The sequence below is a fragment of the Mycteria americana genome, chromosome 6, assembly GCF_035582795.1.
Source record: "Mycteria americana isolate JAX WOST 10 ecotype Jacksonville Zoo and Gardens chromosome 6, USCA_MyAme_1.0, whole genome shotgun sequence".
Classification (NCBI taxonomy): domain Eukaryota; kingdom Metazoa; phylum Chordata; class Aves; order Ciconiiformes; family Ciconiidae; genus Mycteria; species Mycteria americana.
This window is the reverse complement of record NC_134370.1, coordinates 21,706,330-21,730,611: the sequence shown is the minus strand read 5'-3', so window position 1 is coordinate 21,730,611 and position 24,282 is coordinate 21,706,330. Positions and strand designations below refer to the sequence as shown.

At 40.0% G+C, this 24,282-nt stretch overlaps 1 protein-coding gene across 6 annotated transcripts in view; it reads left to right on the top strand.

The window, feature by feature from the left end:
- Nucleotides 1-3,876: 3,876 nt before the first annotated feature.
- MAPK8 (mitogen-activated protein kinase 8) overlaps nt 3,877-24,282 on the top strand; it is a 48,636-nt gene continuing 28,230 nt past the window's right edge. For 3 of the 6 annotated variants that reach the window (XM_075504942.1, XM_075504946.1, XM_075504947.1), the window contains exon 1: nt 3,877-3,956. The gene's annotated coding sequence lies outside the window, so the exon portion shown is untranslated. Of the gene's footprint in view, nt 3,957-14,415; nt 14,436-19,854; nt 19,995-23,198; nt 23,272-24,282 lie in introns of those variants that run through there. The other 3 variants (XM_075504945.1, XM_075504944.1, XM_075504943.1) reach the window with 3 other exon arrangements.

The following is a 24,282-nucleotide window of genomic DNA, read 5'->3' as shown; positions in this document are numbered from 1 at the left end:
GTTACAACACATGCCTAGAATATCTTATTTCTGTTTTCAGCTTGTCTAAAAATGACTGTAGGCATAATCAGGTATTTACTTGAAAAACAGTGTTTGTGGTTTAAGCAGTTACCACCTTGTATCTGTTCACTACAGTCCCACTCAGCTGAAGCGTATTGAGTTACTATGTATATTATGCTAATTCATTTTGGTGCAAAAGTAAATCATTATTCTTTACTATGGATGTTTTGTGGGCAAAAATGACTACTCCATATATCTTCGGGCCTGTTATGTTATAGTTTCTAATTTTTGACATTTTGATTTTTGTACATCAAAATTTGGGTCGGATACTCAGATCCATTGCCTTGACTCCAAAGATTTCAGCCTGAATCGTTTGCTTTGCAGTTTATAAACATCAATATGTTAAAACTGTGTTTACTACCAAGAGTGTGGTAATTGATAAGAACTTAATGAAAATATTAAAAAATGACAAAACTACATTTTTAATGTAATTTCATGACTGCTGAATCCAGATGTTTTAATATGGAGTTCATAAACATACTTGTATATCAATGTATGGGAGTGAGAAAGCTTGCAGTATTTTGACATAATTCAGATTTTATTGGTACTTTTTAAATCAAAATATTTATTAAACACTCAACAACTGCTTATTTTAAAGCAGCAGTCCAAATCCAAGACTAATGCTACATGGACACCGAAACGGAGGAGGTAAGAGAATGATTAACAATTACATGTAAGCAGAGGATTGTTTTCATGCTCCAGATTGTTCATTAACTTAATTTTGGAGTTTCTATTATTAAATAAAACTGCTCATCAGATTCTCCTTATATATAAAATTTAAAGTTTATTTTGGAAAGGAACACTCAAGTTCTGAGACTGGTGATTCCCATTACTTTGCCAAACAGACTCTTACCAGCTTTCAGACTTTCTCACGGGTCACCATGCCCCTTTATTGTCAAACCTGTTGCCGAAAATCCTGTCAAGTTACGTCGTTCTGTGGCCTCAGCAGGGCCACAGTCTGAGAGCCCTTGCTGCAGAGACCTTGGCCCCTGGCAGGTAGCCACGCTTCCTTGGGTAGTCTTCTCTTCCTTGTGTAGTCATCTTCTGCAAAACTTGTTTCCCCTTCTGCTAGTGATCCTCTATGAACACATACGAATCTCCTGTATGCTTGCCTGTATGTTCTGTTGTAACGCATCCATACTCTAGCTCTCTACTGTGTCCTTCTAATCTGTTAAGAGGTCCAGAGAAAAGTGCTGAGTCCATTGCAAAATACCTGTTTACTTTCATGAATATCAGGACTTTAGTTTTGTATTTTCTTGGGTATCAGTCAGGACAATACAGAAAACAGTTTCCATCCAGACATATGCAATATATAAGTATAGCCATTACGCTTGTAAGAAAATACTTCTCCAAAGTGGTTTCGAAAACAATACTATAGGGATGCTCAATTACATTCTCAGAGTTTTATTTTCTTATATAGGTACTTGGTTTTGAAAAAGTGAATATACACACAATCAAAGAAACCTTTATCCTTACTTAGGTATTTTTTCAATATTTTGTAAATTTTGCATAGTGTGCAGGAACTTTACAGCCTATCTATCATATTTTCTTTATTTTTTAAACCACCATACTGGTAAGTAGCAAATTTACGGTATGAAATTCTTATCTTCCTTTCACAGTTTTCCTTCATAAAATCTTTACATATTTTGGAGCCCCTATTAAAATGTATAATGCTCCTTCATCGTGCTTTGCAACAACACCAGTCTGATCTTTTTGTGTAATTTCTGCATCATCATTTCTGTTGCTTATCAGCTCTACGTGCAAGATGGCAATAGATGCTGATGGCGTACAAGGTTGTGAGGACTAGTTTTCAAAAGTCACTTAGAAATACATCTCTGTTTAAAAGCGTCAACTTTGTAAACTATAAAATCTTAATGAGAATTTGATTATGCCCTGAAAAAGAAATGTGACAAATCTGGATCCTAAGCAAAACACCATTTTATACTTTAAAGGGACTGTTGTCCCTGTTCGCTTGCAAATCTCAATGCAGTCTTACTTCAGATGGGATGATCAGGAACAGCAACTCTCCCAAAAAGATGAGGAGGAACATCAGTGATCTGTAAGGCCACGGGTCTTGTTGCAAATAACTGAACTGGCTGGACATGATGTCACCCCACCTGTTTCTTGCTGTGCGGAGGAGACTGGAGGTTAACATCGGAGGTGTATTTGCCAATAGAAAGAAACATCTGAAGGTGCCATGACCTGCATCAGCCAAAATCAGCAGGGCTAGTTTAATCTGCTGGTAAAGATGAATATGACCTACCCAGATTAAATTTTGCCTGCAGTGTATTTTGGGGATTCATATTGCCCCTTCTGCCAGCTGCGCTTTGCCTTTGGCATACATAAATGTGGAAGGGAATGCAATGTCTGGCTGTGATCTGGCATACTGCAACAAGAAAAAGCCTCTAAGCTAAAAACTGGCTAATTCAGTTCTGGGGCTGTCCCACGGAAACAATCAGAGATGAGGTGAGAGGTGCGTCTTAGAAACACGCTTAGAGCCCAGTGGTATCTAAAGACGACTGGGGATGGAGTCTGAGCAATAGTTTTGTTTTGGGTTTTTTTGTATAGATATAAAGGAAGCATGATATATCTGTCTGCGGGGATCTGTAAAAGAACCACTTTTAATGTATGGAGTGAAAATGGGCTTGCTTAAATTAAGTGAGAATTTTAAGGGCAGAGAGTGCAGGGATCTCACAAAATGGGCACGAGTAGTATATGGACATCTTTATGGAAGTGAAGCTTTTAACACCAAGGCAGTGGGCAAAACTGGAATATTCTGAAGCACCACCTTTACTATGTAAAAATCCATGCTTATTACAGGTCGATAAAAGCTGCTAGCAGCAACAATCTCAATATAATCTTTGGCATCTTCAAAAACATGGCATAGGCCACTCAAATGCTTGACAATGAATTAAATGTGAAACGTCCATTTTTACAGCGCCTTGTGCCTAACTCGTAGATTTTACATATTTTTAAATACTGCTCATAAGGCCTTTTTTGTACTATGTAGTAAAAATATACAAAGGCTTGCTTCAACCATATTGACATGGCTTCAAGGTGCTGAGGGGCCTCCGTTCATCTCTAAGCAGGGACATTCCCAGGAAAAAAAGAAAAAGAAGAAAAAAAAAGACGATGATATACCAAACAAAATATTGAAAAACCTAGGAGAGAGTACTCATGTCAGGTGCCAAGAACCAGAGGCAATGGTAATGAATAACTCAGAATCTCACAAAGAGGCACTGAAGATTCAGAGGAAAAACGGCGCCAAAACAGATACAGAACAAGAAAACGTTACAACACTCCAGACACCAATAATGAGAGAAAGCGCTGCCATGCCAGGCATGCAACGGGAAGCCTGGAGCTGCCAAGGCCGTGAAAGATGTCTAGGAGCAGCAGGAAAACCGATGCCAGGGTGCCACGGCTGGGTGCCAAAGCACGGGCGGAGAGCATGAAGGCAAAGAGCAGAAAAATGGAAATTTTTTACGAAAGCCCCAGCAGGCAGGGAGGCCTGGCTAAGGGGCGTAATTCAGGAAAGGAACTGCTCCAGGGGAAAGGCTGCGGAGGAGCCAGAGCGATGCTGGTGCCAAGCGGGGATACACGGGCCCGCGGGCAGCCGGGGCCCCGCAGCCTCCGCAGGCACCGGGTCGGGGCCGGGAGGGACCCGCCAAGGCGGCGGCGCCGGGCCCTGGGGCGAGGCGAGGCACGGCGAGGGGCAGCGGCGCGGGCCGAGGGCAGCGGGCGGGCAGCGGCAGCGCAGAGCCGCGGGGCCGGGGCGGGGCGAGGGGAGCGGAGGGGGCGGGCAGCCGCAGCCGCGGCGGGCGGGCGGAGCGCGGTGCGTGTGCGCGGCCCGGCCCCGGCTCATTACTCAGCGGCCGAGGCAGGAGGCGGCGGCGGCGGTGAGCGCGGTGCCGGGGGGCCGCGGCCTCGCCGGAGCGACGGTCGGCGGTGGGGGGAGCGGGGCCGAGCCGGAGTGGGGCGGGGTAGGGCAGGGCGCGGCGCGGTGCGCGGGTGAGCGGCCGCGCCGCGGGGGCCGGGCCCGGCCGCTTTGTTTACGTTTCGGCGGGGCAGCGGGCGGGGAGGGAACCGGGGGCGGCCCGTGCCCTTGCCCGGAGGCGGGCGGCGGTGTGGGGCTCTCCGGCCCGGTGACTTTCCATGGCTGCTCGGGGCTGGGGGGCGGCGGAGGTGTCTCGGTGGATAATGGCGGGGGCCTCTTTGTTGGTGTGGCAGGAGGGGCAGGAGGCTCGGCGCGGGGCTCCTCCTCCTGGGAGTGGGGGCACCCAGGCAGGCCGGGCTGGCGTCTCCTTCCCGCCCGGGCGCCCGCTCGGCCTTCGAGGAAGGAAGGGTCTGCGGTCGAGGAGGTGGGGATGCAGCCCTGCGAATGAGTGAGCCACCTCTGTGGTCAACTTCCATGACCTTGCTCTTAAAAATGCTTCTTAAAGCAAAAATACTCCTCTGGGATAATGTAACTGCTCCGAATACGGGGCCTGGGGGAGTCTGGCAGTGTCTTCGGTTCTTTTGCCTTTTAATTCTTATATTTCTTGCAAAAGGAGTGAGCTGTCTCCTTGCAGAATTTCTTTTCCTCTTTGGCTTCTCTGTGTTGTTAACAGCATCCAGTCTTACTCCCAAAGCCTGTTTCTTTATGCCTTTCTGTCTGGAGCGGTTCTGTCAGTGAAGTTTGACCTGAGCACTGCTAATAACCTACAAATACAAATCCCACTTGATTATTCCCCCCGCTACAACAATGGTTTTGAGCGTATAGCATGTTTTTGAATTTTGATGTTGTACAGAACAGGCTTGCTGAAGCCTTTCAGACAATCGAAAAATCCTACATGCATTGGCCTATCTGATAATATAAACACAAAGGGTGTTATGCTTGTTCAGGGAAGGAAAGTATTACTTGCCCTAGGGCATGTGCGTGTGGAATTGAGCAAGCTTACTCGTTGCAGCTGGGTTTTAGTTACAGGTGTGGAGACTTAACCAGTGATGGTCTCACAGGTCACAAGACCTGGTCTCACTTCTAGAGATGCCAACAAATCCACTCCTAGGGCAGAATAGTATATGACATACATCTTTATGTATTTGCAGGTATATCAGTATATTTGATAACTTGGAAATGGTTTAAACCATAACATGAAGAGAAACTGGGCCAAACCTGGTTAAGGATACTGTCAAAGTGAGTTCACTGACTTATTTGAGTGTTCCTTGTATATAATGAAGGGAAACTCTTAATTCTTCTAACAGTAGTTAAGAAAAATATGTTGAATTTCAAATAGGCCCCTGCTTTGATCTCAGTCTGTGGGGGCAGCCATCTTGTCTTTTTTCCCCACTTGATTCAAAGATGTGTAACATAGACTAGTTTGACAGTAGGATGCAGGTATGGAGTTCTGCAGAGCACGTGATGCCAATGCAGGGACTGGACAAATTGCAGGCTGCCTGTCAGATCTTGACAGTTTTCAGGGCCAGCTGGGCAAAAATATGATAGGAGAAGGGAGAGGGAAACATCTGTTGAACGAGACTAGTCCAGAGTTGCAGGGGGTGTACAAAGTTGTTTTGTCATCACTCTGAAAAAGGAGTTTTAACAGTGTCTTCCAGTGCAGAAGTTCCCAAGCTTTTTGGATCGTTGCCTCCTATAAGCATTCAAAGCAACCTTGTCGGCTACCATATACTTCATGGAGACTTCCAGGTCAGAAACAGTAGTAGGATGATCTAAAATGGTTCTGAGTCCCATAGTTTTGGACTGCTTGTTCTAGGCAGAAGTAGAATTGCCTTTTGTGTGTGGTTTTTGTGTTTTAACTTTTAAGCCTGCTCTTTAGGGACCAAGGCCTTTGCTGGCTTTATAGGCATGCAGGTATAACCTCCTTTGCAAAGGCTTTAGGTAAACTTGTTATATTGGTGAATTGTTATGCAAATATTAGGGAATAAACAAATGTTTGGAGACTTTAACAACTGAATTTATTTTCTGCTTGCTACTTACCTGAAACGAATTGATGTGTTTATTTCATGGGGTTTTTTTTAACCATGAGCTAATGGGATAGTATTTGAGATTATAATGCTACCTGCTTATTTGTTCACTGTATATGTGTTTTTGGTTTCTTTTTCATCCTTCCTCAACTGCCTAAATTGTTTGAATGCTTATTGTTTAAAAGATGCATGGAAGGTACATGCTCAGCTCCTCATTTCTGAGGATTGATCCAGTGTTCTGGACAAATACAAATGTCCTTCTTGATAGTCTGCTGAAAAGTATGGTGTGCTATTTCTTAAACATCATTTCCCACCCACCCGCCTTGGAAAAAAAAAAAGTGCTCTGTGTGTATATAGTTGTACTATATTTCTTTATATATATAAAATGTTCATTGCTGTATCACTTTGGAAATTAGACTAATCTGGTTTTGATCCTAGGTTTTTTAATAAAGGCTAAATGTATTTTATTGCTGTAAATGTTTCCTTTAAAAAAAACCCTTAGTCCTTAATTCAAAACCTGCAGAAACAGGCTTCTGTTTATGTTACGGAAAGTTCTCTTGGCTTTTGAAAGCTCTTTAAAAATCTAGTTGAGACTACTTATGTTGTTTGCCTGCTGTGAAATTCACCACAGTTTGGATGTGGATTCTGAAAAACAATTTTTACTTTGATTTAATAATCTGAACATCTAGTTTTCATATCTCCCAATAATCCCCTTGTTTAAATGGAGATGGAAATTCACCTTTAAATTTGATAAAGGCCCTTTCTGGCTATCCTCATGAAAGGATGAGCTATATTTAAAGAGGCATTCATTGCTCCATTACAAGTTATATTTGTATGAAAATACAGCAATAGTCACTTTTATTTGCATACAATCTTTTTAACAGTGACTGTAGTGTCAGTGAAAGATACTTGGTTGATAGAGTCCTTGAATTTTCAGAGCAATTATAAGTGTTTAGATTTCTATAACATCATGCCATAGTTTCATGTTCAGTGGCTACCTTGCTTAAGCAGTTTCTCTTACCTGCTGTTTCTTCTTGCCAGCTGCTGTGTGGCAAAATAGATCAAGGAGGTAACTGATCCAGCTGAAAAAAATCTTCCTCTTGGACTATTTTTCAGCCTGATTAATTCCCTTATGTGTCTGAACAAACAGCTATGCTGTTGCAAGGTTGGAAGACAAGGAGGCTGCTTAGGTGGGGATTGCTATCAGTGATGCATATGCACAAAGGTATTCACAGATTAAGTAGTGGTTGCTGGAAGACTAAAGTGATGGAAGTGGGCAAACCTCTTTTATGTTGAAAAGCTCTTGTTTAAAGATCTGTTTGCAGACTGGGTCTTCTGCTGCTGTTACTGAAAAGCGTTCTGAACAAGATGTTTATTATGGTTTCTTGAATGCATTGTAGAGCCCAAAATGATTGGGGATAAGTACCCAATTGGTAATGAATATTGATCTAGAAGTTATGAGTCAGTAACTTCGTGTGGATGGACATCCTCTTCCACACCTAGCTGTATTAATTGTTTCAAAGTGTATGTGTCATATCAATAGGGACCCTTAAATAAAACAGTCTGGAAATTTTTGGACTAAGGCAGGGCAGTGAGGCAGAAGATGCATTCTTGCAGTGCTGATAACTGTTTGTGTAGTTTGCTTTCTTTAATTACTGTGTTTGTGAAGAAGAAAATATTAACTATTTTAGGACTGTATTTTACATGTAGGAATGCAAATGCTTGTTTATCTATTGTGGCACTGCAAAAATATGTAGCATTTATCTTTTGTGTTAGTCTGCTTGATAGGGGAAGCTTATAATTCAGTGTTCAAAACTTCCTTTACTATAGCTTTTCCCAACTTATTATATCTCAGTAATAAATGAAGTCTTCAGGAAAAAAAGCTTGAAATACCCTACTCTTTTTTTTTTTTTTTTCCTGTCCTAACTCTTATTCAAAATATGGGACTGAAGATGTAGGTCACTGAGTATTTTCCCAAGATGTTTGTATTTACCAAATACTTAGTGGAATTTTATTAGTACTGTTCATCTGTACAAGTTTGTCCTGTGGCAAAAATATAGCCTTCTTAGTGCATGGTGATATTATGAAATGTGCTCTCTTAGAAGAATTTGAAGATGATGCTGAGAAATTCATGATGACTTGGTGATGGGTGGAATATGTTGCCAATACATTGACTTGTGTGGGAAGTAAATAGCAATAAGTGTAGCTATGCATGATATAAGCTTTAAGGGGAATTAATACTTGAATTTGAAGAACTAAGTCACAGAAAACGAAATCAAAATGAACCAGAATTGCTAGATACTTTTAAAATGTAACTTAAGATTTCCTTAATGTAAACTCTGATGTGCGAGCTCAAGGAACACACCAACAACGGCAGCAAGCTGCCTTTTCTGAGCAGGAAGACTTCCATTCTGTGTATCATAAGGAACACTCCAGCCTATCATACAGCCAACAGTGAATAGCAGTTTGCTTCTGCTATAGATTTTACAAAGCCTTTCGGTGAGATCTCCTCCAAGAGACTGCAGCTGACTGCATGAAACTGTGAGAAAGAGATCCATTACTGATGTTGAATCAGACCAGTGTTGAGAACTGCCCAAGCAGCTGTTCATATAGGACTGTTACCTTGACTGTTATTTATTTTGTAAAAGTATTTTTGTAAGGTTTTCTAAGGCCTGCATTTTTCTTTGATTTATGTGTGAAGAGATAATGATCTTGGTGTACCAAGCTTATAATTAATAGCAACATATTTCTTCTTAACTTTAGATGCTTTTTTTTCCTCTAAGTGATTAAAAACTAATCTTTGGTTCTTTTTCTAAGTTGATTGCCTGTAAGCTTGATACGGAAATAAACCTCATAGTTGTTGCCCATATTGTCACTTTTATGGTTGGATAAATGCTGCTTGATATGTGAACAGACGGGATGCTTATTAATCATTCTCAGTTGGATATTGTAGACTAATGCTAAAATGGTGACTGGCAGAAAATATACTTTACCTTAATGGTCATTGGTGTTGCAAACAAAGCAAATACTGTATACGTGCTCATATGTGTGTACACTTAAACAAAAAGGGCAAACATTAATTCTACAGTGCTATTGGAAAGCCTACTCACTGTAATTATTGATTCTGAGTATTTAAAAACAAAACAACAAAAAACCCAACTCTGACAACCTCCTATTACTTAATTATATTGACATTATACCAAGCCTTTTTTTTTTTACCATAGATCTTAAAAGCATGCAGGAAAATGTCTTAACCCCATATTTACTTTTAACTATGGCTAAAATGTGTGTTCCCATCATTGTAGTCTCTGTCCATTCAAACATTTACCTTGTACCTTAGTCTGCTGAACAAAACCTGAAATGTCTCTGCTCTGGTGTTTTGATTGTTGTAAAATAAGAAGAATGAACATTAGGTATCGTATTTCTCACTGTGATATCAAAGTCATGGAAATGCCCAGCTCTGTAAGAGTGTGTGTCCATCTGCACGTAGGTGCATAAAATGAAAATGATGCTTCTGCTGTTGATTGCTGGGGGCCGCTGACTGGGCAGCAGCTCTTGCCGAAGAGGACCTGAGGCTCCTCATGAATGAGAAGCTGACCAGGAGTCAGCAGTGTGCCTCTGTAGCCCTCAAGGCTAATTAGTTACTGGGCTGCGTTAGAAAGAGCGTAGCCAGCAGGTACAGGGAAGGAACTGTTCCCATCTGTGGGGCAGCTCTGAAGCTCCAGCTGCAGTGCTGCCTGGTACATCACACATACATGCACCCTGTGTGAGAGACAAATTGGAGGGAGTCCGGCACTGGGTTGCTCAGGTGGTTGGGGGCTGGAGCACCTGAGGGTGGAGGAGGGAGAAGTCTAAGGGAACCTGTGGAAGAGAAGTCTAAGGGAGAATGTAATTGCTGTATTTAACCATCTTTAAGCAAGGGGTTGTAGAGATGATGGAGCCACTTTCCTCCCAGAAGTGCATAGTGAAAAGATGAGTCAATGGTCACAAGACATAAGAATGGAAATTTCAGTAGGACATGAAGGGAATGTCTGCATGGGAGTGGGTGAGCACTGCACCCAGAGGGGCTGTGGAATCTCCATCCATGGAATCTTTGACTGGACAAGGTCCAGAGCAGCCTGATATGAATACAAATTTGAAGTTCTACCTGTTTTGAGCAGGTAGATGATCTCCAGAGGTTGCTTTCAAGCCATATTATGATTCTACTGCTTACAGTTTTTTAAAATTTTATTTTCAAAGTAGCTTGAGGAAGTTGGCAAAACAAAGGCATGGTGATGTAGATAAACAAGGCTGCTCAGAACTGTGTTAGACGTTGCGGAGGGAAAAGTAATGAGATGTGATAAGCATCTTCATTCAAGTCTGCTGGTGGCAATACTGGCATTTTTCTGCCCTGCATCGAACTTTCTAGCTGACTAAGCCAGAAGTGCTTGCAGGCCAGCATGAAGAGCAAAAAAAAGGTTATGGTACCTGTGATCACTGTGATGAACACAAAAACCCATCTCCAAAGGAACAGCCTGCAGTAAGCAGCCTGGTAGCCAGCTGAAGTTTGTCCAGGTCTTGCTTTCTGTAGCGGAGGAATGTGTTGGCAGCTGCTGCTGCAAGGCTTTGATCTGCTGCTGCGTGGGTGACGGTTCCTTACGCTTAGCTGGAGCGTGGTTACTCCAGGAAGTGGCTTCATGGAGCAAACCGGCTCTGATTTCCAATTGATCACAGTAGCAGTTCATGACTGCAGAGAGGTGGTGGGACTAATAGCAGCTGGGAGAAAGAAGAAGAGCCATGGCAGATCCGTAAATCCTTCTGTGCTGTTGTCCTTAATGCTTGTGCTGCCTTGAGAAGACTGCAGCTCATTTGTTCCTGTTAATTCTTACGTATTTGTCCATTTAGTAAAGTTAAACAGAAACCTTAGGGAAAGGGAGTTGAGCAGAATAGAAAGTTACAACCCAGAGTGACTGTTTGTATCCTAGCAAAGCAGCTGTCCTGGGGTTTGAACCTGTAGGTAGTTAAATATGTGAATGCAGCTGCTCACATGTGACTTTAAGATAGAGTTGTGGGGGAAATCTGGTGTTGGGGATGGCACATCCTTGCAAGCCCTAGATGTATTCTCTAATAGCTTTAACGCTTAAGATTATGTTAGAGTGAGTTTAACAGTAATTACGATGTTTACTTTCAGGATCTCGGGTATAAAAATACAAACATAATTTCGAGCCTGTAATCCTAATTTTAAGTTTTACTATGGAAACAGTAAAAGTGAATGCCATGGTTGACATGCCTATCAGCGTAAATCTTGATAAATTCTTGATTGTTCATTGTATGAATGTTTTGGATGGTGAGAAACATCCTGGTCACCTTCAGAGTAGGCAGGGTAGTAACATGATATCCTGAAAAGCTTTATTAGAAAGGTGTGGGCTAGGTTCACTTGTTTCACTTGGTGCCAAAAGAGAATACTCAGGAGACACACAGTAACAGGAAGGTCCTTGTGCATGGCAGCCGTTTAATGAGCAGTGAAGCCTTCCAACAGCAAGTGGCTTTCATTTGCGTGGTTGGTGCAATGCAAAACTCCTTGTTGAACAATAGCTGGGGTTTCTTTTGCTGTTTTTTAGAATGAAGCATTACAAGATTCTTGTGCTACTTATATGTCGAGATGGGGGGAAAAAAAAAAGAGTTCAGCTTCTAATAAGATTATGTTGGACATAAAAGGGTTTGATTAATATTAGCATGGCATTGTGGGGAAATCAGAAAATCTTGATGTGACTAGAGCTACTTTATTCTCCCCCCTTTCAGTTTATGTAAAATTCTTTCTTAGTTTTCTTCAGAAAATTTTTCATTACAACTCTTTGTGTGCATAGCCACTAGTGCTAGCGTACGGTGCACAGCAGTTTTTTTGTTCTTGTTTAAAGAATGGGAATTCTCAAACTCTTCCTAGTTTGGGAACTTCTGTCTTAGGAATTTTTTTGCTAGGACAGAGCATCAGGCACTACTGAAGTCTAAGAGAAATGGGACAACAGAACAGACTCTAGTGCCGTTAGTAATGAATCCTGTAGATCAGTGTAGTTTGTAGGAAACTACCTAGAAAGTTAAGCCTTTATTTTGAGATGTACTGCGTCCCTTCCCACCCCACTCCCAGTAAATTATTGTGCAAAGTACTGTACTGCATTACAGGAGGTATCTGTGAAGGAATTGTCAGTGCTGAGGTTGTTAATATGTCTTGGAGTGTTTTGATCCATTCTAAAGCTCTTATTACTGAGGTATTTTATGCCAAATACTTTAGACAGGATTTCATAGCACATTAATCTGCTTGTACTTAACAGATAAATGCATGAATTGGTGAAAGTAGCACATTCATAATTGGATTCTAAGTTTTTGTAATTGGGATTTAAAGTTAAAATGTTTTAAAATTTTATTTATTGTGCAACTATTGATGTGATTCTTAAATGTAGTTTTAAAACATTCTGAAAACATTTTTTCCCAGCTGTTATGCAACTCCTTGCTTTCTCTAATGTTCTATAGCTATTGTCCTCTTCATTACTGATATTTAAAGAGTATTTTAGGTCACTTGGTATCTTTTGTTTGCTTGTGTCCTTTAAAAGAATTAAAGAATCTTTTGATCTGTTTCTTCTGCTGAAACATTTAGCTTCCATATGCTTCATCTTCCCCTACAAGAAGATGTTAAAGAACAAGCATTTCGTCCTACCCCAGAGCAATCCTGGAATGGGATTTCACTTCTAACCTTGTGCAGATCTCATTGAAGCACTCTGAGTCATATTTACTGATTTACTTTGCTGATGGTTTGCCTATTTATTCTATATTACTGCTTTGCCAGCGGTCATTGGATGGGCAGGCGAACTTTTGTGGTGTGGTTGGAGTTAAGAGTCCCTTAGGTAGTTAGCTGAAACAGTATAGTGCCAAGATTAATAATTTTAAGATAATTCTTGTGAATTTCAAGTTAGATTATGGTTAAGCTTTTTCAAGTACCTGAATAGGTTGAATGGTATGAGTCTGCACAAAGGGAGGTATATAAAGCAATATGGAATAGCATTCCCTTGAATGCAGTAGTCCCAGTCATTTGGCAGGATTATGGTTTAAGTGAGATTTTTAATCTGTTTTTGGGGGCCAGCAGCATGCATTCAGATTGCACTTCTGACACAATTGAATTGGGTACTTAAAATGGGACAGCTTTTTGAAGTCTTGCTTCACTGAATTTTCACTGATTTCAGATTTTAAGAACGTTGTTAAAAAAAAATTGAAGTGACAAATAATGCCCTGCCATAAACCTGAATATTTTAAGCCTTTTAAAAAATGTTTACCTTGATTTTCTCCCCATCTACTGTCCTTTTGTATAATATTTTATTTGAAAAAGGATTAAGGAATTGGAAGATCCTTGCCTTATCCTATTATTTCTGAAAAAGAGAGTTTTGCTAAGAATAGTCTTTTAATCTGCTGTCATAACAGCTTCTTTGCCAAACTGTAGAATTACACAAGTTTTCTTTTGATGGAGCCATTCTGGTTTATGATTTCTGTGGCAAAACTGACCTGCAAGAGACAGTTGGCAAAGTGTTACTTCATATATTGTGATAATAGGATTCATCATGGAACCATCTGTAGTGGAGCTTCATGTGACATTACACTGAAGAAGCTGTAGAGATACTCTCCTATGAAATGTAGCACAGCAGAGTGTTTGCAGAGTGATTTTTTTTTTTTTTTTGTAGATGTAGCACTATTCATTCTGATAATGCTTGTTCTAGAAAAATGCTACCTATTAAATTTTTTTGTCATTGATTAAAGTCACAGTTCAGGAGTCCATAAAAAACAAATTTGAGAGGAAAGGTAGGGTGAGAATCTTCAGTGTTAGAAATGCCAGTTTACAGGCTGTTTAATATTGCATGCTGCAGCCTATCTGCCTCTTCATTTACATCCTACTGGCATGTGAATCTAAAACCTATTTTAAAGAGGAAGGAAGATACTTATCTTAAAGAATCTCTGCTGATGTCAAATCACTTCTAAAAAAACGAATGTTTAAGAATAGAGAAACTGCAGCATATTCCATTACAAATACATCATTTCACTGTGCAACCTCCTGTGTTGATCTCTGTGTCATATATACCCTTATCACAAAATAAAAAACCCTGGAAAATTTATAGTACAGAATACCATATAGTAGCAGAGTGTCATTGCAATAAACTAAATCAGAAGTGATTTATAACTTGGTGAGGATACGTATGTTAAATAAGTGCTATTGGCCACAGATGAGGACTTTCCAGAGAGAGTGCACTGGTATTCCAGAACAGCTGTGTTGACTTACTGGTCCTGTTACAGGAACTGACTTGACCATGACCTGGGAGGTTGTATGTGCTGCTGTCTTATTTGTTGCTGATTTGGATAACCAGGGCTGATTTGACTATCACCAAAATCAACTTGTAAGCCTCAGATAAAGTTTGGGTAAATCTGAAACTTCATAACTCTTAGTACAGTTTTCAGGATGTTTTAAATGCTTATGTTGGTGGCTCTCTCTAGAGATTGCTTTGTGTTCAGAATATGTACCTTTTTAAAAAATATATTCTAGAAACCAGGAAATCTGGATAGCACCAAGTGTTTAATATTCACAGATGATGAAATGTCAGGTTTCGTCTTCCCTGCCACAAACCGGCAGACTTCCCTGCTTCTTTAGAGGAGAGCGAGATGGTTGAAGGAATGATAGATAAGCAAGTGCAAATTTTCACATCTTTCCGTGGAGCTGATAGCATGCATTCACTTACACTTTTTTCTTTCCTTGCCTTCAGGCTACTGGAAGTCTGATTTTTAGACCGTGCTATGTATTTTGACTTGTCTTCTCATGCTTCCGTTTTCTGAATCTTGGTTTTGTTTTACTTCAGCTTCCCATGTTAAAAAGTTAGAGCTGCTGGTGTCTGTAATGTGTGTTTTACCTAATTGCCAGGCAGGGCCTAAACCAACAGTCTGTGTATAATTTTCTTCTGTGACCAGCTGCTTTAGTGACTGTCGTAAAGGGGAGATAAAACTGAGTAGCACTAAAAGTGCCAGAGGCAAGGTCAGTTATCTGACTGTTTTAGGTAATATGAGTGTGTGGAAGATAAATAGAAACATGCAGTTGCATGTGGGTTTTTTCCTGTGCTTTGTGGCGATCTCTTTTATTGTCTCTCTGCCATTAACAAACAATACCTTAACTCTTCATGAATGACTACTACATGCTGGTATTTTTTGTAGTGGAAGGGCTGTATCTTATAGGCTGGCATTATGTGACAATATTTTAGGGTGTAGAGAAACTGAGGTGCAAGAGTAGGAAGGTGGATTAAGTGAAATCCTGTCAATAAGTACTTTATTGATAAAAAGCAGAAGAGTGTTCTGAAAAGAGAATTGCTGCAAAACTTATGTCAGTTGTGAATAATTTACTGTGTATGTGCATTTACTTGGTTCTTAATTTTCCTGCTTGTGCAGGGTATGTGGTATGTTTATCTGACTGTAAAGAATTCAGTTCTCAGCTGAATTTGATTCGGTATTAAACAAAACAAATGTTTTAGAAGCAGCAGAAATTATATTGATTGTCTTATTTTGGATGTTTTGTAAGGATGTTTCACAACATGAGAATTCTCTTTAGAAACGTGCATAGCAGTTTAATATTGATTTTTATATAGAGGGTACTCAAAAGTTGTGAATGCAGGTTCAGCATTTGAAGTTGGTGCTGCTGACCCCTGTTCAGGAGTAGCGTTTTCTTAAACCACTTTAGAAGATACTGCTGTTTGATACTTCGTTTGCATAAATGCATGCTTTGAGCTTCTGAGGAAAATGTGATGCGAAGTGGACGTGTTGGCTTTGCCTGCGCTCCACGGGGAGCAGTGTGTGAAATCGCTGTTGGAGCTTTGGTGGTTCTGTCCGTGCCAGCTGGCCGAGCAGCGCTAGGAAATGGTTCAGCTGGAGCAGTGTTTAACAACAGGAATCGGTTTTGTGGCTTTCTGCGTGTTTGGATGTGATCTTACAATACCTATTTCTAGACAAATGCCAGTATCCCAATATTCTGCTAGTTACAGTCTTCATTTTGTTGCTGCCAGTCATATGTCTTTCCTTACTGTTAAACAACCTCTGAATTGTTAGTTACTTCTGACATTATACCAGACCGTTTGAAGTTACTTGAAACATGGAAGCAGAAAAGCTTAAGTTCCAGTTGCCTAATACAAAAATCACTGAGCGCTGCTTACTTTCTCCAACTTCAGGTTTCCCCAGTTTCAGGTTCAGCTGTTAACATTTTGGCACTGATGACTGCAACCTGTGACTTGATTGCTGTTTTTGGCTACCTAGTATTTGAACATAATTTGATGCAGGGAGTTCAAGCACTGGTGCATAAAACATAATGTTGAAAATGAGCTGTTCAAGCTCATTCCTGGTTTTATTATTAACCTTTTATCATGGCTTGTGAAACATTTGGGGTGAGGTTCCCAAAATGACATGCTGCTTTGTGGAAACATCTACTTTTGGCTGAGACGCTGTGGTATTGATCAGATAAGTCTGACAGGAGCAGTGCTAGAGAACATGCCAGCTTCAAGTTCCTGCCCATATGACTAACCCTGCAAATATAATCCCTAGGGGGTCCTAGCTTCAGTGACACTGCAGAATGTGTCCTCAGCCTTGGTGAAACTGCCTTGTTCGGGAGAGGACAAGGGACAGCACGGAAAGGGAAAACTCAAGGGGCTGCATTTGCCAGCAGCTGCTACTGAAGAGCTCTGCTTGGGAAATAAGTATGTTCCTGTTCCCTGGAGAAATCCTTGGCTGGCTGCCAGTAGTAACTCCTCTCCTTTCCCTCCCTCCAAAGCAAACAAGGAAGCTCCCAAGTGCTAGTGGTGCTTGCAGGTCAGGCTGTTCACCTGCGCTCTGCCCCGCTGCTGGCATGGCCCCTCCGGGGGGGTTATTCACGGACTGAAGTGACTAGAAGAAGGAGCAAGTCCTTTTAATTAAGGTGAAAAATGAAACGTGCATTTGCTATCCTTATCTGTATATATATTTTTTTCTTTTAATAACTCCTAGTGTGTCCCTAGGCTGGAAGCTGACTTTCAGTAGGTGTGAAATTTTATGGAAGCATTCTGCCCCCTTCCATAACACACCGGAGTTATTTTTATTCAATGTATAACACAATGTCTGGCTTGGGCATTACAGTTCATAAAATGTGTAAATATTAGGCTGGGAAAGATTTAAATTGCAGGAAGCTCACTAAAAGTAATTTAAAAAAAAAGGTTTCTGGTTGTGTTTCTATGAAGAAGTTTTCTCCTTTTCTGCCCCTCAAATTCTGCTTTAATAGCATTAAGGGTAAAAGTTCACCTGTTTTTGCAAGAGGAAAAAAATAGAGAGCTGTGCCTAGGTGTCTGCTGAAAAACAACTCTGAATTATTGAGAAGTTGACTAGCAGTTAGCAGCAGCTCTGGAGATAGCCCTGGTGTCCTCCTAGAAGACTACTTCATCCTCAGTGCACTTGGATTCTGGTCTCCTGCCTCTTCCTCACTGTGCGTTTTAGAGATGGGGGAAAAAAAACCCTGAATATTCCTCTACTAATTCAGGCTCCTCTTCGTTGTTCTTTTTGTCTTCATATTATCCTTAGTAAATCTTAAATATATATTTCTGCTTTGATTCAGGAACTGGAAAAACTCTTACTTTGTTTCTGATTTTTAAAACTGCAGTTTTTCTTCCATAATCCACAGTTGTAACTCGCAGTTAGATTCCTTTTTCCAGGGTAGTCCAGGCTGCCTTGACATTTTTAAAGAGCTATAGGGGAGACGCAGTTTCTTGCCTAAGTGTGAAGTGCACGGTCTGGAGTTTGTGAGAATTGAAGGAACTGCCTCTCCTGTGAGACAGGAGAGCTTCTGCTGGAAGCTGGAAATGGGGGAGGTTGGCCCCAAAGCTGGACTTGCCGGAGTATAGGATGCAAGTATTTCTGAGGCGGAAAAGGAAATAAGGAATGGATAGTGTGTACTGTTATGTCTGTGGAGAGAAGTATGGGACTAGAGGGCAGAAGCAACCCAAAGACTGGAGAGATGTATGTGTTGCAAGAAGGCGGCCTGGTTTAGAGCATCTGAGAGTACCTCCTCTGCAAAAGGTTCTCTGAGATGACTGAAATGACCGTGTGTACTTAAGCATGTTCAGTCTTAAAAATGCTTCGTTTTCTCCATTTGAGTTCCTACCTTCAGTCACTACTAATCTGGGTGAAGACTCAAAGCACCTCACGATTCTTGAGGTCCTTTATACTTCCTTTATACTTACATCTGGAGATGATGGCTGTAAGAAAGCTCCCTGTATGTGAGGTAATAGGATTACTTGTCTGTTCCAAACAGAACTGGGATTTGGGGAAAGACATCAGTTGTGGAGATTAAAATCAGATTATCAGGCTTGTTTTGTGAGTGCCTCTTTCAAGAAGTGATAGCAGGTCCTTGGAACGCTCTTTTGTAGACAACATGAAGTATTGAATTCAGCAGAATTTTAGATTTTACTAAGGGAATTTTTATTGATAACTGGTAAAGAAATAAGTGTAGACTTTTTATTTAACAGGTTAAGAACTTAGAACAAGAGGTTGAATTTTAGATATTTTATGAGTAGCTTACAAAACCAGTTTTATGTATATATTCCTTTCCAAGCAATGTAATTTGTTGATCTTCCTTGTCAAAGGAAGACATGCTTCCTCCTTTGCTTAGAGCCTCTTGTGCTCCCAACTGTCCCATATACAGATTGTTTTGTATTTAATAGTAAAACCAATGTTCATTTTAATTTTACGCATCTGTTTATTTTACTTTTCTATAGATGGGAGAGGGGTCACTGTGCAGGTTTGAACTGAAATTCAGTACGGAGCATGGGTGCTGTTGTACAAGCCTGTGCTATTTAAGTGGTAGACAGCTCCTTGATACTAACTCTGGGACTCCCAGTGATTATTGGAATGTGGAATTAAGTTCAGTTCATTGCAATTGCATTCAATTAGGTGATCTTTTTATGGAAACTGTAATAAGGTGAATATTGGCCAAGAAAAGGCTGCTGGAGTGGAGAAGGGGGTGGTTTATTTCCCTGCATGTCCTCCCCTTCTTAGTAGATTCCTCAGATTACAGTTACCGACTTAATATTCAGATGAGGTGACAGAAATACATGAAGAAAACTATATCTAGTTTTCTAGATGACTAGAAAAAGTCATCATGTGATCTGGCTGGAGCATGAGGTTAGAGTTACTATATGAACCTGTAAACTGCAACATTAAATTGCTGGAAAGATTGCATTAGTATTAATGGATTTCATGCATTGTTAATTTAAGACTCTGCATAGTAGTTTCCTGTAAAATGTACCGAGAACAGAGTTAGTTTAACAGAGAGGGCTCTACGTCTTCCCAAGAGATTTATCAATCTGGCAATGATGTTTGCTGAACCACTGAGGTAATTTGTTGGTACAAACAGCCCATATTATGTTCTCTTAAGTTTCATTATGCTATTGCATACTCAGAAGTTTTTTTGCTTTAAAACCATATTTATTTTTCTATACCAAACCTGTCATCTTTTCTGAAATTATTATCTTTAGTGGAGAAAGCCATCTGTTTATTGCTAAATATTCAACAGGCTCTTGGAAATCAAGAAATCGGCTTTGAATTTTCAGTAAAAAATGAGTATTAAAAAAGAAAACATAACAGTCCTAAAGTTTAAAAAAATCAAATGCATCTTAAATCTCTTGTCTTCAGGCAAACTGAAGTGATTTACTCTTCTCTGTTTGAACTTGAAAGCAGCAGGCAAGTCATAACATAGAAATCTAAATGTGCCCTTGTTGCGTTTATGCAGGTTTCCCCTGCCTCAGTACTTCTCTTCTGGATGGACACTTGAGATCTGATGTCCACCTTTGCTTTACTGAATCTGTAACTAGTGAAGTTTGACTTTCTGGTGGCCCAAAGATATGCTAAAACGTACTATTATTATAAGAAATGTACCTGTACTGCACTTCAGACCTGTGGTATGTAAGAACCACTCCAGTATATTTGTGGTTTTGTTTAATAGTTGCCTATAGAAAATAGCTCCTGAGATCAAGCTGTAGACTTGACATGTTGTGCTGTGCCACTCCTCCTGTGAGTGGCTTAAGCCAAACAGAGGACTCCTGTAATGCAGACGTACATTAGATGATGTGCAAGGCACTTCCATATTAATTACACACAAGCTAGAGACCTCATTAAATGCATGTCAACGTTAGGAGTGGTTTAGGCAATCGTGTGCAAGTTGTTCAAGCTAAAACCATCTGATTTGTGAAGGCGTAATTTGAAAGCTGTGCAAAATGTTAAGAAGATTAATCCTATAGTCAACAATGAGAATATTTCATTTTAGAGTAAGCTTCAGGTTTTTCAGACATCTTTAGCATTTATATAATGGTCCAGTAATATCTTGCTGCAGTGTTCACCCAGCTAACGTTAACCCCTTTTGCCAAGTTCTTTATCTGCATTAACATTTAACAAAGCTGGAAGTATTGCGAAATATAACTTTCAGTTTCAAGGCAGTATGGAAAAAGAAAACATTATTAAAACCATGATTACTTTTGTGGATAACTGAAAGAGTTATGAAGTTACCTTTAAGAAACAGAATGCTTTTGTTCTTTTGTTTCCTAAATTTGAGCCTTTGAAGCATTTGTTTCATTAAGTATCTGAAAACAGGCCTCTATTTGCAATATCCATTTAGCAGGTGTCCAGAAGCCTTTAAATGTGACAGTTGAAAATTAGACAAGCACTCAGAAACACATGATGCATACAAATCAGCTATGTGTGAACTGTATTTTCACAGAGAAATTAAATAAAATTCGTTAATGCAAGAGCTTTATATACACTGCATTTATTTTGCTTTCAGTAGCAATCTAGCATATACTTGAAATACTGTTGGCTTTTTCTAGGTCAACCACAGATTCCTACAGAATAATCATTTTGATACTGTTAGATCCCCTTCTAAATGGAGTTATTGAATCATCATTGATATGTAGCTTATGTCATTATAATGTTGATTGTATTACTAATTAATGTGTTAATGTATGCGATTGTTTTATTTTAAAATTACCTTTTTCCATTTCTGTATCTCTTTAACTGTCATGATCTTCATCTTCTGTCACCCTACTTCTGAGCAGCTACTGTGGTAATCTCCTTCCTTAATTGTAAAACACTTTTGCCCAGGAGCCCCCCATCTTCAGCGTGTGTAGGTAGATCGCTGTCTTAGTTGGTATTTGTGTTGTACCCAAGACACGTCTTGCCCCAAAGACTGTTTGCTGGCTTAGCATCCTAATTTTCTTCTAAGACTAAGCCCATTTACGCTTGCTCTTAGGAAAGGATTGCTTTAGAAACCATGAACATGAAAACCAAGTCTGATTCCATGGAGAACTTGTAACTAATGATGGTTGTTCCCTCCTATGATTTTTCTCATTTCTTATATTTTATGACATTTCAAGGTATTAGGGTATGAAAATATCTTCTCAGCTGTACTTCACTGCAGTAGGAACAAACTGAATACGTATAATTTCTTACATAAAAGGATACTTAGGGTAAGGTATTGTGCACTATAGGATGGGATGAATCCTGGATTTTCATTTTATGTTGCCTAGTAAAGGTATAAACCAGCAATTAATGAGCAGTCTTAGAGACTTAGCTGTCCAGAGCTAGGTTTCTCCACCCTTTAAGTTGGCAGTATTCTAGCCAATTCTATTTCCATGCCCCTAGTGGAAAAATTATCTCTTGGGCTCCGTTTCTTTGTCTGAAAAGAAGAGACATCTCTCAAATGTATGCTTTTTATCAGTTTGCAATGCAACCTTTGAAGCTTTCCTGTTGTTACTATCTCTATTGAGGGAAAAGTTCAGAAGAGGTCATAAAATATTTTGTGCTCTCATGTAAACTGAGAGATCCTTTCTTCCACAAAACCTGTTCCATTTCTGTTCCCCTGTATGCCTGGAATGCATGCATTCAGGTCACTGCGTGAGAGAAGTAACATTATGCATAATTATGTGTTGTTTTTAAAGTGATCTCTGATTTAAAAGGCGCAGACTTGGTATCTAGTTGATGTGAAGGTTAGCAGGTGTGATAGCCAAGAAAATATTATTTGATGGTAGTGCTGCGCTGAAGGTAAATACTCAGATGTCTAGTTGAAAGCACACAGTTTTCCAATTAAATTCTAATTGTGGATACATAAACTTGATGTGGTTAACTCAGGCTTACAACACTTAGGGCCTGTGTGAGCTGGGCAAGTTCTTGTAATTGCCTGCTGTTTCAGCTAAACTTCTTGGAGTCCTGGTGCAGATGAGCCTGGATTGATCTTAAAAGCAAAATGTGAGATTGCCCAAATCCAGCCATAATGACATAGTGGGTACAGGTCTGATAACCATGTCTGTACCACAAGCTCCGCATAGCCATAAACCTCAACCAAGCCACACTGGTGCCAGCCCTAGTTCAAACACATTAAGTTCATTTACAGTTTGGGAGTGTGCTGTTTAGAGTGGAAACTCTGTTACTTTGGAGGCCCCTTTATAGCACTGTCCAGTGGTATAGATCATAAGCATAAAAAGCATTCGCTAAAACAGGGTCTGGAATGAACATCAAGTAATCTCTCTCTGCCTTCTAAAGAAATCAGTTTACACATGCTGCAAAGGCAAGTTTACCAAATATATTGCTATTGTTTATATAATTTTGCACTGGGAGTTTTTTTTAATCTGTGTCTAAGTCCATCTGGCCGTTTCTAAGGTTTTTAATGCACCTGTCGTAGGAGTCTTTAAGTGAAAGCTCTGTAAGCAAAGGATTAGCTCCTCTCTTTCCCACCCCACCTTTCTATCCCCAAATCCTCTGTTTTTCCCCATGTATTTAGACTGTACTGGAAAAATATTTTAACGTATACCATCCATACGTTGTCCTGTATCTTGATTAGTAAATTGAACGCTTTCTGTATTAGAGATGAAATTTGATATTAGTATTAAAATACAGCATTATGTTATCTTCCAGATATCTTGAAGTCAGCAAGTTTATATAGAACAGCCTTTTTGAGAAATGCTAAGGTACATGCCTTTCTTTAAACAGAAGTAAATGGCAGGTGGTTGCATATTTGTATATAAACATTTCTATACATGGTTTCTTTTATTGTAAAATCTTACAATTCTTTTAAATATGCTTTTTTTAAAGCTGGGTGAAGAAATTTGGTCAATCTTCATTCTCTGTGGAGGAGGAAGAGAATGGGGTGTCAATGAAACATTTTTATAAATGTCCATACTTCTTAAGGTTAGCCATAATATTTACTTTCATAGATATATGCTACTTGTCTTTTCAAAGAGCTACAAGTTCAATGTGTCCACGTTCATGCTTTTACAACTTAAACTTTATCAGGCTGCATAAAAGAAGTGATGAGTGGAAATTGTTGACCGTCTCAAGTCTCCTGCAGGACTATTGGATTCTAGTTGCTTTTAGTGGAATCAGACTAAGACTTACGCACAGCCTTGTGGGTCCCCTAGGGGACTTTCACTGTATGGATATAGTGTTATTTCCATTTCCAACATTTTTGTTGTGCTTCCTCGGGTAAATGCTACTTATGGCAATCTGAAGAATTGGTAAGTTAATATGCCAAACCACACTGTACTATCTTAGGGTTCCGTTTTGGAGTATCCTTATCTTGAGTAATTGTGGGCTGCCACTAAAAGGTTGCCATGTATTGAAATTTGCTTAGGCAAGGTATTTTCAAGGAAAAGCACAATAGTTGATGTGTGAGAGGAAATTGAAGTGTTCTGTGGGATTCTTCCCCTGCTGACAGTTGACAGCGTTCTGGGAAGTTGACAGTTAATGGGACAAATATATTATTAGTTTCCTCATTAATAATAGAAATCTGGAATCTGCATCCTGCCTTTCTTCCCATATGTGCTTCTGCAAAATTGCTAGAAAATGGAACAAAATGTCAAATTTCAGGCAGGCGAGTTTATCTGATATAGCTTAATCATGTTTTAATGAAAGACATTGCAGGCATACGTTGTGTAAGAATCTTGAAAGTCTGACGGTTTCTGAATTTAGACTTAGTTTAATATTTAAAGAATAAGACTTTTGGTGTTGTGGATCTTTGAAGCTAGACTTCATAAGACTAGTCACCAGCAAATTAGCAGATAGGAAAAAATGAAGTGTTTGGCTTTCTTCTGGGAGCTGTATTTACAGAGCTGGGCAATACCAGCCACTTCTGAGGGTGCTTTCGTGAGAGGTGAAGAGGCAGGGAACACAACGGGTTCTGAGCGGAGTGGGAGCAAAGCA